Source organism: Mandrillus leucophaeus, unplaced genomic scaffold, assembly GCF_000951045.1.
Source record: "Mandrillus leucophaeus isolate KB7577 unplaced genomic scaffold, Mleu.le_1.0 Scaffold110, whole genome shotgun sequence".
NCBI classification, from domain to species: domain Eukaryota; kingdom Metazoa; phylum Chordata; class Mammalia; order Primates; family Cercopithecidae; genus Mandrillus; species Mandrillus leucophaeus.
The window spans coordinates 290,766-306,972 of NW_012099210.1; the positions used below are offsets into that span (position 1 = coordinate 290,766).

Genomic DNA, 16,207 nt, shown 5'->3' on the forward strand with positions numbered 1-16,207 from the left:
AAAATTTTTTTATTATGAAAATAACATGGGCTTCTCCCGAAAAATTCAGGCCATACAGAAGGTGTTAAATGAAAAATATTGTCCTTGGCCTACATCCTAACTCCTCAATCCAACTCCCCAGAGGTAAATCATTGTAAAGAGCTTTAAAAAAAATTGTGGTAGGGCGAGGTGAGATGGCTCACTCTTGTAATCCCAGCACTTTGGGAGGTCGAGGCGGGCAGATCACAAGGTCAGGGGTTCAAGACCAGCTTGACCAACATGGTGAAACCCCGTTTCTACTAAAAATAAAAAAATTAGCCAGGCATGGTGGCACGTGCATGTAATCCCAGCTACTCTGGAGGCTGAGACAGGAGAATCGCTTGAACCCAGGAGGCAGAGGTTGCAGTGAGCCAAGATCATGCCACTGCACTCCAGCCTGGGCGATAGAGCAAGACTCCATTTCAAAAAAAAAAAAAAAAAAAAAAATTGTGGTAAATAAAACTTATCGTTTTAACCATTTTTAAGTGTACAGTTCAGTAGCATTAGGTACATTCACATTGTTGTGCAACCATCACCACCATCCATCTCCAGACTGTTTCCATCTTACAAAACTGAGACTCCTCTGTACACCTTTAACAACAACCCCCATTGTCCCCTTCCCTCAGCTCCTGGCAACCACCATTCTACTTGATGTCTCTATGAATCTGACTACTCTAGGTACCTCAGATGAGCGGAATTATGCAGTATTTGTCCTTTTGTGTGTAAGTAGCTTCTAAATAATCTTTTTCAAAGACATTTACCAAAATTTTATGACTAATGCTTGTTCATGGTAGAAAATCCAAACTACCTAAGAAGATTCTTTATAATAAAGAGCAAAATTTCCTCTTCTCCACAATATCCGTTCCCACTAACCAAAGCTAACAATTGTTAATACTTTTTTTGGCCAATCTTCTAGAATGTTTATATGTATCAATAAGGAACAACCTCACATACACACGGGCTTGCACATACACTTCTAGGCTTTTTCTGACTTTTAAAATTTCAAGCAGGCTAATATATATATTGTTGTACAATTTGCTTTCTTCACTTAATGTATCTTGAGTATTTTTTCACAGCAATACATATGTTCTTAAGTGAATCTTTTTTTAACTTAATAATGTAATTCAGAATAATATGAATGAATAAATAGTCAAGAATGACAAAGAAAATTTTGGAAAGGAAAACTGCAGAAGAACTTGCAATACCAGATATAAGACTGTATTATTTAAATATTGTGATAAAGGTAGAAGAATAGAGAAATCAGTGGAGTGGAAATTAATCTCAAGAGAGGACCCTAGAAGATAAAAGCTTTCAGCTAAATTCAAAAATCTTAAAATCAGTAGGAAAAAAATATATTATTCAATAAACTTTCAGGGACAATTGCTTAAGAGTTAAAAAAAAAAAGATCCAATCCTCTCCTCACATGATAAACCAAAATAAATTGCAGACATATTAAAGCATTAAATGCATAAAATAAAAACAAAAAAATCATCAAATATATAGGAGAAAACAAAAGTGAATATTTTAGTACGTGGTCATGCATGCCTGTAGTCCCAGCTCCTCTGAAGGCTGAGGCTGGAGGATCACTTGAGCCCAAGAGGTCGAGGCTCCAGTAAGCCATGATCGTCCGACTGCACTCCAGCCTGGGCAACAGAGCAAGATCCTGTCTGAATAAAAAAATAAAGAAGTAAATAAAAAATAATAAAAGTGAATATTTATCTAACCTTTTGTGAGGAAGATGTTCCTTTTTTTCTTCAGAGATGGAGTCTTACTCTGTCGCCTAGGCTGGAGTGCAGTGGTGCAATCTCAGCTCACTGTAGCCTCCGCCTCCTGATTTCAAGTGATTCTCCTGCCTCAGCTTCCTAAGTAGCTGAGACTATAGGCATGTGCCACCACGTCTGGCTAATTTTTGTATGTTTTAATAGAGACAGGGTTTCACCATGCTGGCCAGGCTGGTCTTGAACTCCTGACCTCATGATCCACCCACCTCAGCCTCCCAAAGTGCTGGGATTACAGGTGTGAGCCACCGCGCCCGGCCATGAGGAAGATTTTCTACAAGTAAAGGTAGAAATGTTAATGAAGACACTTGAGATATTGACAATTTAAAAGTGAAAAAGTCAGTAACAAAATGATACAGTTTAGCTTAGAAAGATCCTTGAAAAATGTATGACATAGTATTACTATGGTAACTTTACATAAATAACTTTCTTTATAAAAAATAAAAAAATACAAACACCCCAACAGAAAAAATGGATGTCATATAGGAATAAGTATACTATAAAGCAATATTATAAATGGCAAATAATATATGAAATTTAAAATTTTTCAAGTAAGCAAAATAACTAAAAGTAAAAGAACAATAATTTTTTCAAACATCAAATTAGATATCATTAAAAACCTGATAACATTTAGTGTTGGTGAAGATAAAGATAAACAGACATTCTCATGTACTTCTATTTTGGAAGGCATTTTAGCCTACGTATCAAAATTTATAAAAAAATCCTTTTTGACCCTAAAATTCCCCTTTTAGAAATTTATCTGGAGGAAGTAATTATAAATGTGTGCAAATATTTGTCTACAGAGATGTTCACATAGCATTGTTTATGATATAGAAAAATTAACAATTATTGGCTGGGCATGGTGGCTCATGCCTGCAATCCCAGCAGTTTGGGAGGCCTAGGCGGGTGGATCATTTGAGGTCAAGAGTTCGAGACCACCCTGGCCAACACAGTGAAACCCCATCTCTACTAAAATAAACAAAAATTAGCTGGGCATGGTGACACATGCCTGTAGTCCCAGCTACTCAGGAGGCCGAGGCAGAATTGCTTGAATTCAGGAGGTGGAAGCTGCAGTGAGATGAGATTGCACCACTGCACTCCATCCTGGGAGACAGAGTGAGACTCCATCTCAAAAAAAGGAAAATTAGCAATTACCAAATACATAGTGTTAGAGAACTTGTTAGACAAACTATGGTGCATTTATACTATGGAATACTATAGTAAGTATTTAATTGACATGGGAAAATGTGATATATTTTAAGGGAAGTGTCATTTATAAATGAGTAATGTCATATATGCTAATTATTTTTAATACATACTAGTGCATAAAAATATGTATAAGAAGCCAGGCACAGTGGCTCACGCCTGTAATCCCAACACTTTGGGAGGCCGAGACAGGCAGATCACGAGGTCAGGAGATTGAGATCATCCTTGCTAACACAGTGAAATCCTGTCTCTACTAAAAATACAAAAAGTTAGCCACGCGGCTGTACACAATGAACATGTATTACTTTTGTAATTGGAAATAATGTTATAAAAATGAAATACTTTTAAAAAGCACTTATGATACAGATATTGTTATTTATGTTTTTCCTCAAGTGATTGGTTGCTCTGCCTTATTTTAGCCAAGTTCCAGGTAAGCTTCTGGGCACTTTGTTGAAAAACTAAATCAAGTAAATCATTAGACTAAAATTATACATTGATTTTGCAAAAATAGCAACATTTTGCTAGACAAAGTCACAGAGCTAAAATATATATTTTCATTTTTAACAATGAAATATGACTATTATAATTAAAAGAATTCAGTTTGCATTATATGCCCTTAAATAAAGATTAAATGAACCCCCGACACACCAAATTATTATGTAATCCAGTTTAATTTTTTAACTAATGGGAACACAAATTAGTATAATTTTATAATTCAATACTCAGCAATAGATCATTTTTTAAAATAGAAGAAACTAAACATTTTTCCACATACCACCCTTAGGGAACAAGGCATATCATAAGATATGACAAATAAGCTTCTAGGAAAAGTCTTCATTTGTTCTTTCCAGGAAATGTGAATTTGCTAATTTGGTGACAAATATATGTATACATATTATATGTAATAAAATTATACTGAAAATAAAATCAATGAACTATTGACATTTTAAGTGCAAAGCATCTGGTTAAAACTGCCTACTCTTGCTCATATATCCTTTTTTATTGCTATTTATATTAGCAAAATGAACTTGACATAATGCCTCAAATAGTTAATGAATACAAAGCTCTAAAACAGAAAATATGTATTGTACATGATCTTTTGGAATCTGATTTCAGGTACAACTAATTTGACAGGCAGTATGATAAGGAACAATCTGAATGACATGTAAACAGGAGGGGGTAAATTCCAAGCACAGCCTGAATAAGAAGTACAACTCATTTCCCGTAACCCAGATGCCTTTTTAACACATCTATGTGAAACCAGGTGCTGTTCCCAAAGGAGAAAACACTGCCCTCCAGTGGTCTTCAATGAAGAAATGGAAATAGTTTCAGGTACCATGATAGCAGCATTTACATGAAACATGGTATATTTATCTAGTCTCATTTTTGGCTGTATTTCTTAAGCTGAAACATGTCTACAGCTGAGCATAAGGACAAAATTTCCAAGATAAATTCTAATAGGTAGGTGGTTACTCCAGTTAGATAGACATATTAACAAGGAGGATTATGACTTTCTGACCCCAAAAGCTGACCATTTTTTCGACTTTCAAAATTGGATTATGTTAGTCACCTATAGTTTCTCACTTTCTAGATAAGAAATAAGAGATTTCATCTCTATGTTTCCCTTGTTGGCCAATTTTTTAGCTAAAAGACATTTAAAATTGTACAGCAGGCAGAACCCCAGGGGACTGAACAGTGTTCCAACATCCTTAAAGGCTTCCCATCACTTGAAAAACCAAATTCTTCCTCCTGTTTCTTAAACTAACCAAAGTAGGCAAAAGCAATTTTTAAAAGTCTTTGTGTCTAGCATTGGAACTTTCTCATATTTCACACCATTATATAAATGTCACTCTAACCTATATGTATCACAAATGCTACGCTAAATTAGGGCCAAATTTGCAACCTAGTTTAACTGGGTTTCCTCTTTTTGCAAATGCAGTTTTTGTGTCTGCATTTAGCAATGCATACAAAACTGTCCGTGTAGCTAACTGCTTCAAATTGCTAAATTTGAGGATGGATGTGTAGATCTCCCAGTCTTTATGTATGTGCCAAAGCAATCCTGTTTCTAGTCATATAAAGACTTCCTAATCAAATGGACCTGACTACATTGCTAAATTCTTGGACCACTTCACTTACTCTTGGATTTAGTAAAGGAAAAACTGAATTTTAAGAGAGGAAAGAGACAGTTTTCAATCCTCCTCCATGTCTCTGTCCTTCAGAAACCAGAATGGAACCACATCACATGATCAGATGGACTCTAGAGTCCCACAGCTATAAAACCTCATCCATTACAAGCTATGTGACTTAACTTAGCCTCATTTTTCTCATCAGCAAAACAAAATCATGTTGGGTTCATTAGGTGATTATTAACGATTGAATGAGGGAAAGTATGTGAAGTGTCTAGCACAGAGAAAGGGCTTCACCAAGACGCTATGATTATTCTATCACCATCACTTCTTAGACTATTAATCCAATGGTCAAGTAAATTTTTCTAGAGATATGACCTTCTAAAATTTATTCCCATTTATCATCTTAAATAATGTTCATCATTCAGTTTATTATATAGAAAATGTCCTGAGTCCTCCAGATAAATTCTTTAAAACAAATGCCTTGTGCTAAGAGAAAATATTTTAACATCACATTCCTCAAATATAGCACCTTTGAGTATGAATCAAGTTTTTCTTCTTTTCACTCCCACAGAAGATGGTATCCATTATATAATCACCTGGATTCACAAAGAGCTTTAGGACGTAAAAAATGACAAACATCAAAATTGTAATCATTGCAAGGGTGGTATAGTAATTAGACGTATTTGGGGATATTGTAGTAAATTTAGAAGTTTCTGAGCTTGAGAAAATAAAATTCCACAACTATACTTGCTCTAGTTATTTAACTCAACTTACTGTACATTTCAGAGAGAAAAATTACTTTCTTTAGGAGATTAATGCACTATTCTTTGAGATGAAGAAAAACCTACACATTTTAACAAAACATTGTTCTTGTCACTAGCTGTGGTAAGGAGTTTTTACTGAGCCATGGTAGCACACCTTTATCTCCTACCTCTGTGTACGCTTGCAGCATTATAACACATAGTTTTATCTGGGTAAATTCACTGAGTATGGTCTTCACTGATTATGACATCTCATCAATAATCTCATTATGATACTTTATGTCATACAACATAGAATCTTTGATTACTCAAAATATTTCTTATAACTCAGAATCAAACTGTTTATGATTTAAAACAGAATATACTGATGAATAGAGAGTGCAACAGTGATTTGATAAATGTTTGATAATTTATCAAACTCTTAGAAAATTTTGGGACAAAGTACCATTTAAAGATAAAGCAAATAAGTACAGCTAAATATTGCAATAGTATATATGTGTTACACTGAAGCCTGTGTACAAGCATTAACTATGTACCAATAAATGCAAAGAAAATAAACTTAGGTTATAGCTTATCTAAATTAATCTCAAAATTTGACAATTAAACATATGAATTTGTAATAAACATTCTGAATTTTTTAAAAATTCATCATATTTGTAACAGTGCCAAAATAATCTAAAATCAGAATGCTTTCTGAGTATAATTATATTATTATAATTCTCTACCTTGACAGATGACAATTTTAGAACACCCTAAATACAATTTCTAGTATATGCACTAAAATAAAATGTAACAGATAGACAACTCACCATAGTATAAGTAACACATTCAAATTTAGTAATTTATTTTCCAGGTGGAAACCAGGCTTCTTGGAAGACTTCAAACTATGCCAAATGGTCTGATTTCACCATAGAGGTAGGCACTAGAGGACTAAATTTACTTCTGTGTAATTTTTGTTAGCTACATTTTACATGCAAATGTCTATACAACCATGTTAATGAAGTTATAGAGAAGAAAAGAAAGTTGGCATTCCCACTTTTGTTTTATTCCAAAGCAACTTTTCAGTTGACTTGCTATCATTTTAAACCATTGTTATTTAATCATAATAAAACAGAAAATCTAACAATGCATTCGAATTGGATTGCAAGTCAAGAAAAACAGTATCTTACTTCTAAATAAAATTTAGATTTGCGATTTTTTTCCCTCATAACTTTATGGTGTTCATAACATAGGATGCTTCTAGTGGAATCAGACAAAAAAAGTTTTGTTAATAATAAATATTTAGAAAAGTTCAATTTTTCTGATCCAGTGTTGGTTATTTAGAGGAAAGTTTCTTTTTCCTTCTTATCAAGGGGCTCAAAATTTTCTGCACCCCAAATGGAATTGGGTGCTTAATTGATGGTTATCTAAAATCTTTTTTCCAAGAAATATAAGCAAATATATTAAAATTTGATATGGGTAAATTTCCTATAAAAATGTTGATATTTAAGCTTCAAAGCCCATATTGGCAATGAAAAGTGTACAGTATCCTTTTAGGTAGACCATTAATAATCTAAAATTTCTCTCATTATAAGGGAAATGTGCCTAGGGTACATGAAAAATAATGGTTTAAACTAAAGACACAGTTGATTTGCAATAAAACTGAAAGTAATATCTCTAGAAGTGGAGGTGATAAAAGGAGAAAGAGACAGAAATAATGGTTGCAACTCTGCATTTATGGTATAGGTTACAGCCAAGACTAGATACAATCTCATCTCATAACATCCAAAAGAATAAAGCAAAGTAAAATCTCCTTCACCCTCACACATTAAAAGGAATCAACATCTTGACCCAAAGCTCAAACTCCTAGAACTTGGAAATATCTGTAAAACCCCCAACACCAAGGTTTCTGTAACCTGTCATATCAGAGAAATAGGGAGATCTTCCACCATGGAAATATGACTATTAAGAATTCACAGATTACCTGAAACATTTGCTAATCACCCCCCATTCCTAACATCACCTTCTCCAAGGGAAAAAGAAAATGGGAGTGACAGAGGAAGACTCAAAACATTGGGAAAAGCCTGCTATGAAAATGCCAGGCCTTTCTTGGGGCTTAGACCATCAACCTAATCCTAGCCAGAACTATCGTAGGACTATATCAGGGCAACAGAGTACTTTGTGTGTGTGAATTGGGGTAGGAGGACCAGGATGTTAAGAAATCTAACAAATTCATAGATTTTTAAAAAACATTTGAGAGTGTTGTGTTTATACATGCTGGGCAACATAAACCATAAACCTTGCTGGATTTCTGCAAACTGCTGCGTGGAGGATACAAACGACATTCCTGTCAATGGGAGGAAGAGACAGACAGAAATCAAGACAGAGATAGGCAGCACCCCCAGGATGTGAAGCTTGTTCCAACTGCAAGCTGTAGTGGAAGGAGATGATGACACCCAGAACAAAATGTCTTTTTCACGAGGATGCTAAAGCTCTTGCTTTGTGATCTCTGTTTACAGAAGGAATGATCCATGCAAAGGACTGAATTTCTCCATTTTCTGGAATCAAAATATAAGGGCTTTTTAGTTACTTTAAAGTTCTTCCTGTAGAGTGTATTGTTGTGTTCCATGAAACAGACAAAACTCAGCAAGACAACAAAGACTTGAACTGCAGGAGAGAAGGTATTAAAGAGCAAGTCCTCTCCAGAGGGTAATTAATCCTTAGTCATTCATCTTAGAAGTCCCAGTTACAGTTAAGGTTAATGTTCAGGTAGCTTCTTTCTATTTTCTTTAAAAATTTTTTTAAACATTTTTTTTTTTTTTTTTTTTTTTACAGAATGTTATACTATTAATTGCCAATTTGCATATGTGTGCAGCTGCTGTTTTGGCTCTGAACTCAATCCGATAAGCTTGCTGGAGGTATCGCAGAGCACTTGGCAGCTTTCCTATTTGAAAAGAAAGCCTCTCCCCTCTACAGAACAGCTGATCGTCTATCAGCGATAGACCCTGATGGCGTGAATTACAATTACACTACTTTTCACACTAAATCTGGGTGATAGCTACTTGGAAAGAAGTTTCATCATTTTTTACCACAAACTGGAAAAAGAATTACATGGTCATGCTGTGCTTTTAAAGGCAGTTTGGTTCACTTTTGTCTATTTAACACCTAATTCCAAGAAGTCCATAGGCATCCAGAGATCTGAATGGCGCGTAATGAATTCACTGTTTAGATTGAAGATTTTAAAAATCTACCTCAAATTACATTTATTAACAGGGCGACCAGGAAGTGTTAAAGTTGTTAGACGCTTCATTTATTAAATAATTTGTGGGTATTTTCAGTTGTCATATCTAGAGTCATGGGGTTTGCTTATTTTTTTTAATTAGCAATCCAAAACAATGCTACTGCAATTTAACAATTCATCACATAATCTTGGGCTCTTCAGTTCAGCTGCTAATGTTAGATAATTCAGATTGTTATTTTGATCTGTTTATAAATGATTTTGGTTGCAATGTGCTGTGAGGAGAACTGCAGCCCAGGCAGATGATCTTTCTCTTATTTCCTGCATTGCTCAGGATGGTTGAGGGGCCCTCCAAAAAATGCATTTGAGGAGTTAAGTTTAGCATCTAGCAAAAGCAAATGAGTGATGGGGCAGGGGGCACTAATAATAACTTGTTTTATTATCATCACTTATTTAACGTCATTATTAATTTACATTTCCTGTCTGTTCGGAAAACTGAGGGAGGGTCTCTTTGCCAAACTACATTTTGTTGGAATTCTCCATTTCTCTGATTTTCTGGGACGTTAGAAAGTACCGTCTTCCCTCTTCCTGAAAGAATCGGCCAACCATCAGAAAATTTAAGAGACTCCTAAACATCCCTTTTCTTTCCTCTTTCTTTCCTCAGCCCTCTTCCCCTCCCATCTTGACATTTAAATCAATTTGTTGGGGGGGGAGGGGGGAAGAACAAGAGTTAAACCCACCTCAGGCAGCAGAAGTGGAACACATTAATCCTGACGTAGTTAACCTAAGAGAAAAATAGATTTTGTTTTCCTTTTTTAGTCGCTAGCTTTATTAGATTTCTCACTCTCACAGATTATCCGAAGACTACCCATTGATTGATCGCCCGTAGAGCTGCATTTGGTGTAAAGAAAAAACTCACAGCTTTATTGGCTCTCAGGAGACAAAACAAACAGAACAAGATATTCATATTAATGCAAACAATGCAACAAATGAGGGGAAGAATCGCCCGGCTGAAGCGAGGCCCGGCGCGCCCACGGCCGGGGGGCTGATAAGGGCCTGGGTGCCTCTCGCCCGGAAGCCGAGGTTTCCCGGCCTCCCCCCACCCCGGGCGCCGAGAGCAGTCGGTCCCCCCGGCCTCCCGCCGGCAAAGGGGCCCTGGGGCCCAGGCGCGCGGCCCCAGCGTGGCGGCAGGCGGCCCAGGCCATCGCCGGCGCCTGGAGGAGGCCTCCAGTCCAGGCCTCAGGGAAGGGCCTGCCTCGCTCGGCCCCTCAACACTCCGCCGTGTGGCACTGGAAGGGACCTAAAAGCCCTCCTGGCTTTCTCCTTTCCTCTTCCCCTCGCTTCCCAGGGGCCCAAGGCCGGCATCTCAGTTTCCCTTTCCGGCAGGGTCAGGGGTGAGAGGGAGGAATTCTTAGGTGTCACCTCCTCACCCGCCTGGAGGCGGCGGCTAGAGAGACGCCGGGGCACCCTGAAGGGGAGGAAGCGGTGTGCCACGAATTCTCTCTCTTAGGAGACTTTATAAACACTTTAAACACAACACCAACCATTTTATCAGCAAAAGCGAGGGGAGGGGGGCGTACAGTAAATGCTGAGAGATGTTCAAGAAGCCCCGAGACCTTCCCTGCGGAAGGAGAACGGAAGAAAGAAAATTCCGGACGGAAAAAGAGTAAATATTAACTCCACACCTAACCACTTCCCCAGCCCCAAACTAGGAGAGAATCTGCTAAGATTCAACTCCATATCTAGATCGTCAATGTGATGTTAAAAATAGGGTTGCCAAATATTGCATGGGGCATTCTTAGAGTAAAAAAATGGTTATCTACCTGAAATTCAAAAAATTTAACTGGGCATCCTGTATTTTTATTGGCTAAATCTGTCTATTCTAACTAAAAAATATTCTGCTGAAGAAACCATACAAGAAGGAAGGCTCATTGTCTGATGTAATGAGGTTATTGGGGACATGTTTAATGGAACCTTGCCTGGAAAAAGAAATTGAGTTTCTCCTACAGCATACTTTTGTAAGCACATGGTAGGGTGGAGGAGGAAGAAATGACTGAAGCGACTTGGAAATGTCCTTACATTATATTTGAGGAGGAACGGGCAGTCATTGTTGCCACTTCACTAGGAAATGGAGCCGGGTTCCTTTCCTAAGGTTGGCAGACTGGGTCTGGCCCACAGAAACCCTCCATCCCTGGCCGATAGAGCGTACCCTAGCATGTCTGCAAGTGGAATGTCAGTTACAGTGGTTCCCATGCCGGCATTAGTGCGTATATTTTTCCTAAACCTTGACTATGGAGCCACGTTACCTATTGGTATTTAGTTTATTTTGGAAAAAAAGAGCTGCGAACTTTAAAGGCAAAGTCTGCTTTGAAATGTATGAAAGGCTTTAACTTAGAAATAGATCTCATGAAATAGGGTCTTGCAGATGCTGAAAGAAAAGGCTTTTGCAATGTCAATAGTAAAACCTCAGGAAAAACGCAACAAAACAGTGGGTCTTTGCATATTGAAGTGTGTGTGAGAGGGTGAGGAGTCAGAAAGCTGCCTTTCTGGAGGAAGCCTGCTGCTTGCATTGCTTCCCCAGCCCCAGTCAGAGAGAGCTTTTTCAAGCAAGCTTTATCACCCTTACTGCTACTTTGGATCCCCAGTGAGCTAGCCTGGCTTTTAAGCCAGTTGCTTGAAGTGGTCTGAATACACCCACACAGGATGCCCCTTTATCACTGGCGGGTAGAGCTATTTAACAGCTGCAAATGGAGAAACTATTTGTCTAATGAGTGCTGTTTTCAGAGTTGATTCACCAACACTCTCAGGGGAAGATAATATAAGGCCGAGACCTCCTTCTGAGCTGCACAGCCATCTCCAGACAGTGAAGGCCAAATGAAGTATTTGGTTGGTTTAGAGAATGTTTTAGTTCCAGATCGATAGTTTTAGAAAATACATAAGCTCACTTCCAGTTCATGCTGGTTAGCTATTTTTTTTTCCCCCAGACAAACTCTAACCTAGAATTCACAGTTAAAAAACTTAGCACTGTAGTTTGGCAGTTATGGTAAGTTTAACTCCATACTCTAGAGGTACAAATCATTTTTTATCTTCTCTCATGTTAGTTTGTGTCTACAAAAATATGTTCCATGACTTGCTCTTCCCTCATTGGAGCAGGCCAGAGAGATGCTCAACACCCAGTGAGTTAAGGTGCCTCTTCTCCAAGCAGAAATGGACTGGGGCCCTTGTTAGAGTGGTGATAAATTGACAACATTAATTGATTGATTGATTGATTAAGATGGAGTCTGGCTTTGTTCCCCAGGCTGGAGTGCAGTGGCGTGATCTCAGCTCACTGCAGCCTCTACCTCCCAGGTTCAAGCGATTCTCCTGCCTTGGTCTCCTGAGTAGCTGGGACTACAAGCATGCACCACCACACCCAGCTAATTTTTGTATTTTTAGTAGAGATAGGGTTTCACCACGTTGGCCAGGCTAGTCTCGAACTCCTGACCTCAGGTAATCCACCTGCCTTGGCTTCCCAAAGTGCTGGGATTACAGGCGTGAGCCACCTCACCTGACCGACAACCTTTAAATAATAAACCCCACTCCAGTGTCAGGTAATGTCAGGCCCCCCTCCTCTCTCTGTGGTTCATTCTTTTGTGTAAAAAGACTTTGGGTAGGACTCAGGCATCCTCTGAAACAAAGTACAAAGTCAGTGAAAAACTATTTTATTTGAAGTAGGGGTTGGTCATGGAAAAAACAATAGATTGAAAAAGACAGGAGAGCTTGAGTTGAGTTCCAACTATTTGAGTAGGTGTGATGGACTCATTTATTCTCTTTAGATACAGTGGGGTATTTTTTGTTTATTGTTTGTTTTGTCCACACAAAAAGAAAGCTGAATTAGGCAGTCTTTAATATTTTCTCATTTTATTTATTTATTTATTTTTTTGAGACAGAGTTTCACTCTTGTTGCCCAGGCTGGAGTGCAATGGCGTGATCTTGGCTCACCGCAACCTCCGCCTCCCAGGTTCAAGCGATTCTCCTGCCTCACCCTCCCTAGTAGCTGGGAGTACAGGCATATGCCACCATGCCCGGCTAATTTTTTATTTTTAGTAGAGACAGGGTTTCTCCATCTCTTGGTCAGGCTGGTCTTGAACTCCTGACCTCAGGTGATCTACCTGCCTCGGCCTCCCAAAGTGCTGGAATTACAGGTGTGAGCCACCAAGCCCGATCAATATTTTCTTATTTTAAAAACAACTATTTCTTGAATTATTTTAAAGCGAGAAGTCATTATTTGTATACTCCTTCCAAAGGATATTAACAATATCCATTATGCTTTATTATTCAAAACAAGTTTTTCCTAATAAGCTCTAAACAACAAAGGACACATGGGCAAGTGCCAGGATATCCAGGCCTTCTAGATTCCAAAGGGACATTCAACTATGGGAGATGGGTTAAACGTCAAAGGGTTGCATAATCAAGTGCAGATTCTCTGGAGATGTGTGAGTGACTTTGAGACAGACATAACCCTGTATAGGCAAGACAAGGGGATAACATGTTTGAGAACTTCCTTCAGTCCTATTATGGGATTGATACTTCAGAAAAAAGAGCACTACAATAAGATGAAAGCTACAGCTATGCAGTAAGTAAACGTGGCATAATCATTCTGAATATTCTAGTGCTTGGTGCACTTTAAAGTGTGTGAATTCATCCATGAGGAGCTCTGAGGATGGAGAAAGTTGGCAATCTAGGAACTGGTTCTAGAAATGACCCAAGAAACTTGCTTCTTTGTATTTTTTCGGTGATAGAAGGTGATGTTTCTTTTAATTTGAGGCCTTCTTCAACTGTAAGCTCCCACAATCTTTCGCTAAACAGACTTCATTCACATTCTGAATCTGGTTTTTGTCTCACACATATTAAATTTTACAAAACAGAAAGAAACAATAGAGCTTATTAGGAAAAACTTGTTTTGAATAGTAAATTAAGCATAATGGAAATAGGCACATGTTTTAGCACAATTTTTTCCCCTTTTATACCAATTGAACATTTACATCTTTTTCAAAGTGCTGTGATTTTCCCCTTAAGTCTTAAGCTGGCACCACCCACTTTCAACAAATGAGACTTATATCACTTGTATCTACTGAGAGAAATCATTGTAATACTGTGGATTCCAAATGCACAGCCTTCCAAAAAAGAGTTTTACTCAGTCACCCCTAAACTGTATTAATCAAATCAATGTGGCATTCTAAGAATCCAAAGAACTACCTAATTTCAAAGACAGTGTAAATCAACTGGCAGCTCTGACTGATTTCAAATTATGCCCTGTTTTCAGAGACTGGAAACCTGTACATTCAGAGGTACACCTGACTACATGGTGTGTTATTAAGAGATATGCCCCAGGTGGAGGAATCTTCAAAGCCAATATATTTTCTTTATAACTGGTGTCAAATTGATGTATATATTAAAAAATCTTGGAAAATGATCTCAAAAAGGAAGTAACAGCCCAATGAGCCATATGTTCAGGGAACCTAACAGGTTTCCATTGGGACCAAATTTCACTTCACCTTTTTGTCCTTATGTGCAAATAAAAACTTATCTGTAAATACACCGTTAAAACAGTCATGCAAATTTGTGAGGTCTGTAGATTGAGAGGAAATTACACTAAGCCTATAAAAACCAAGTTATTGGAAAATAAATAATTTGGTGAGATACATAACGACATGGAATTGAACTACATTTATTTGAGCTCTATAGATCCACAGCTTTAGAGAGACATTACTTCTGTAGAATTGGTTAATGAAGCAAAGGCTGGTGAATAGTTAATAAATTGCTTAATTTTGATGCTGATGGAACATCTGAATCTCCACGTTTACATGAATAAATATAAAGTTAAAATTTGTTTTGCTGTTAGATAGGTTGCTATTTTAACAGATTCAGACACAAGGGAATTTTCCAAATGCCAGCTAATACTGCAGCACCGGAAAGTCTGTAATACACCAAGGGCAGAGGCCTGCTTAGTAGTTTTCCGAAGAGTGGAAAGCAGAAAACATTAACATTTACTTACACAAAATCCTTTATGTAACTCTTCTAAGATTTTTCAACTTAAAAACTTTAAAACATTTTGTATGATTTTAGTAGATCTGAAGTTTGCATTCAGCTACTCTATTGGTATGCCTGGGCATATTCTAAAAGGAAAAATGATTCATTCTGTGCACTTGTATAGTTTTTCACATGACTAGAATCAATGAGGATGGTATAAAAATACCAAAATTTACTCATTTTAATTTCATTTTTGTGTACTTTTATCATATTACAAAGCAGAATAATATAAATGAAACCTTTGTGTATATATGACTGAGCTTTAGCAAACCTTATTTTAAATTGATTTTTTAAAAAGGACTAATGGTGTGTACAGTTATGCAAAGGTAAGGGTCAGTAGAAGAAACAATTACACTGCTCAGGTATTTGGTTACTCTGGCGGTCCATCCACGGCTTACGGGAAAGGAAGTTTTATGATGTTTATAAGGATAGTTTATGTAAACCGTAACAGTAAAAATATTTTAATGGTAGGAAAAAAAGTGTCCTTTAAGCGCAACAGTCAGCTTTTACGGTCAGAAAGTAACGGGAGGTTGTATCAAATCTCAGGTCCCCGCCTGCATCAACAGGTACCAAAGGCTTCTTTCAGCAGACTCGGGTTCCGATGGACTCTTTGTCGGAGGGGCGGCCAGGGCACTGCTGTTTTTGACCAGCTTCTCTCAGGCCAGAGTATAGAACAGAGCGGCCAGGCGGGGAGCTGGGCCTCCGGATCTGCTCCTGCCCCCATCTACCCCGCAGTCTCCGCAGCAGTGGGGAGCGCGGCCCGCTTCTTTCCAGGACCTTCTGTCCCCGCCACGGCCTTTCGAGGGAACTCTCGAGGCGCAGACGGCCCCTGAGTAAAGTCTTGGGGTCAGGAGGTCAGGCCTTGGAAGCACAGCTAATGTTAAGGCCCTTTATGTGTCTTCGCAGCGATCATTTAAACCGTGGACCGGTCGCTCTACTGAAAGAGGGGCTTCAGGGGTCTAAGGGCCGCAGCGCGGGAAGCGTTGCAGGGGGGTGCTGACCTCGCCGACTCGCCGCAGGCCAGCA

At 38.2% G+C, this 16,207-nt stretch overlaps 1 long non-coding RNA gene across 1 annotated transcript in view; it reads left to right on the top strand.

Annotated features, from left to right (window-relative positions):
• Window positions 1–681: 681 nt before the first annotated feature.
• Window positions 682–16,207, top strand: part of LOC105547734 — a 32,223-nt gene continuing 16,697 nt past the window's right edge. The window contains exons 1-3 of the long non-coding RNA XR_001007261.1: window positions 682–740; window positions 4,119–4,334; window positions 6,746–6,807. This is a non-coding gene — a long non-coding RNA (uncharacterized LOC105547734). The remainder of the gene's footprint in view (window positions 741–4,118; window positions 4,335–6,745; window positions 6,808–16,207) is intronic.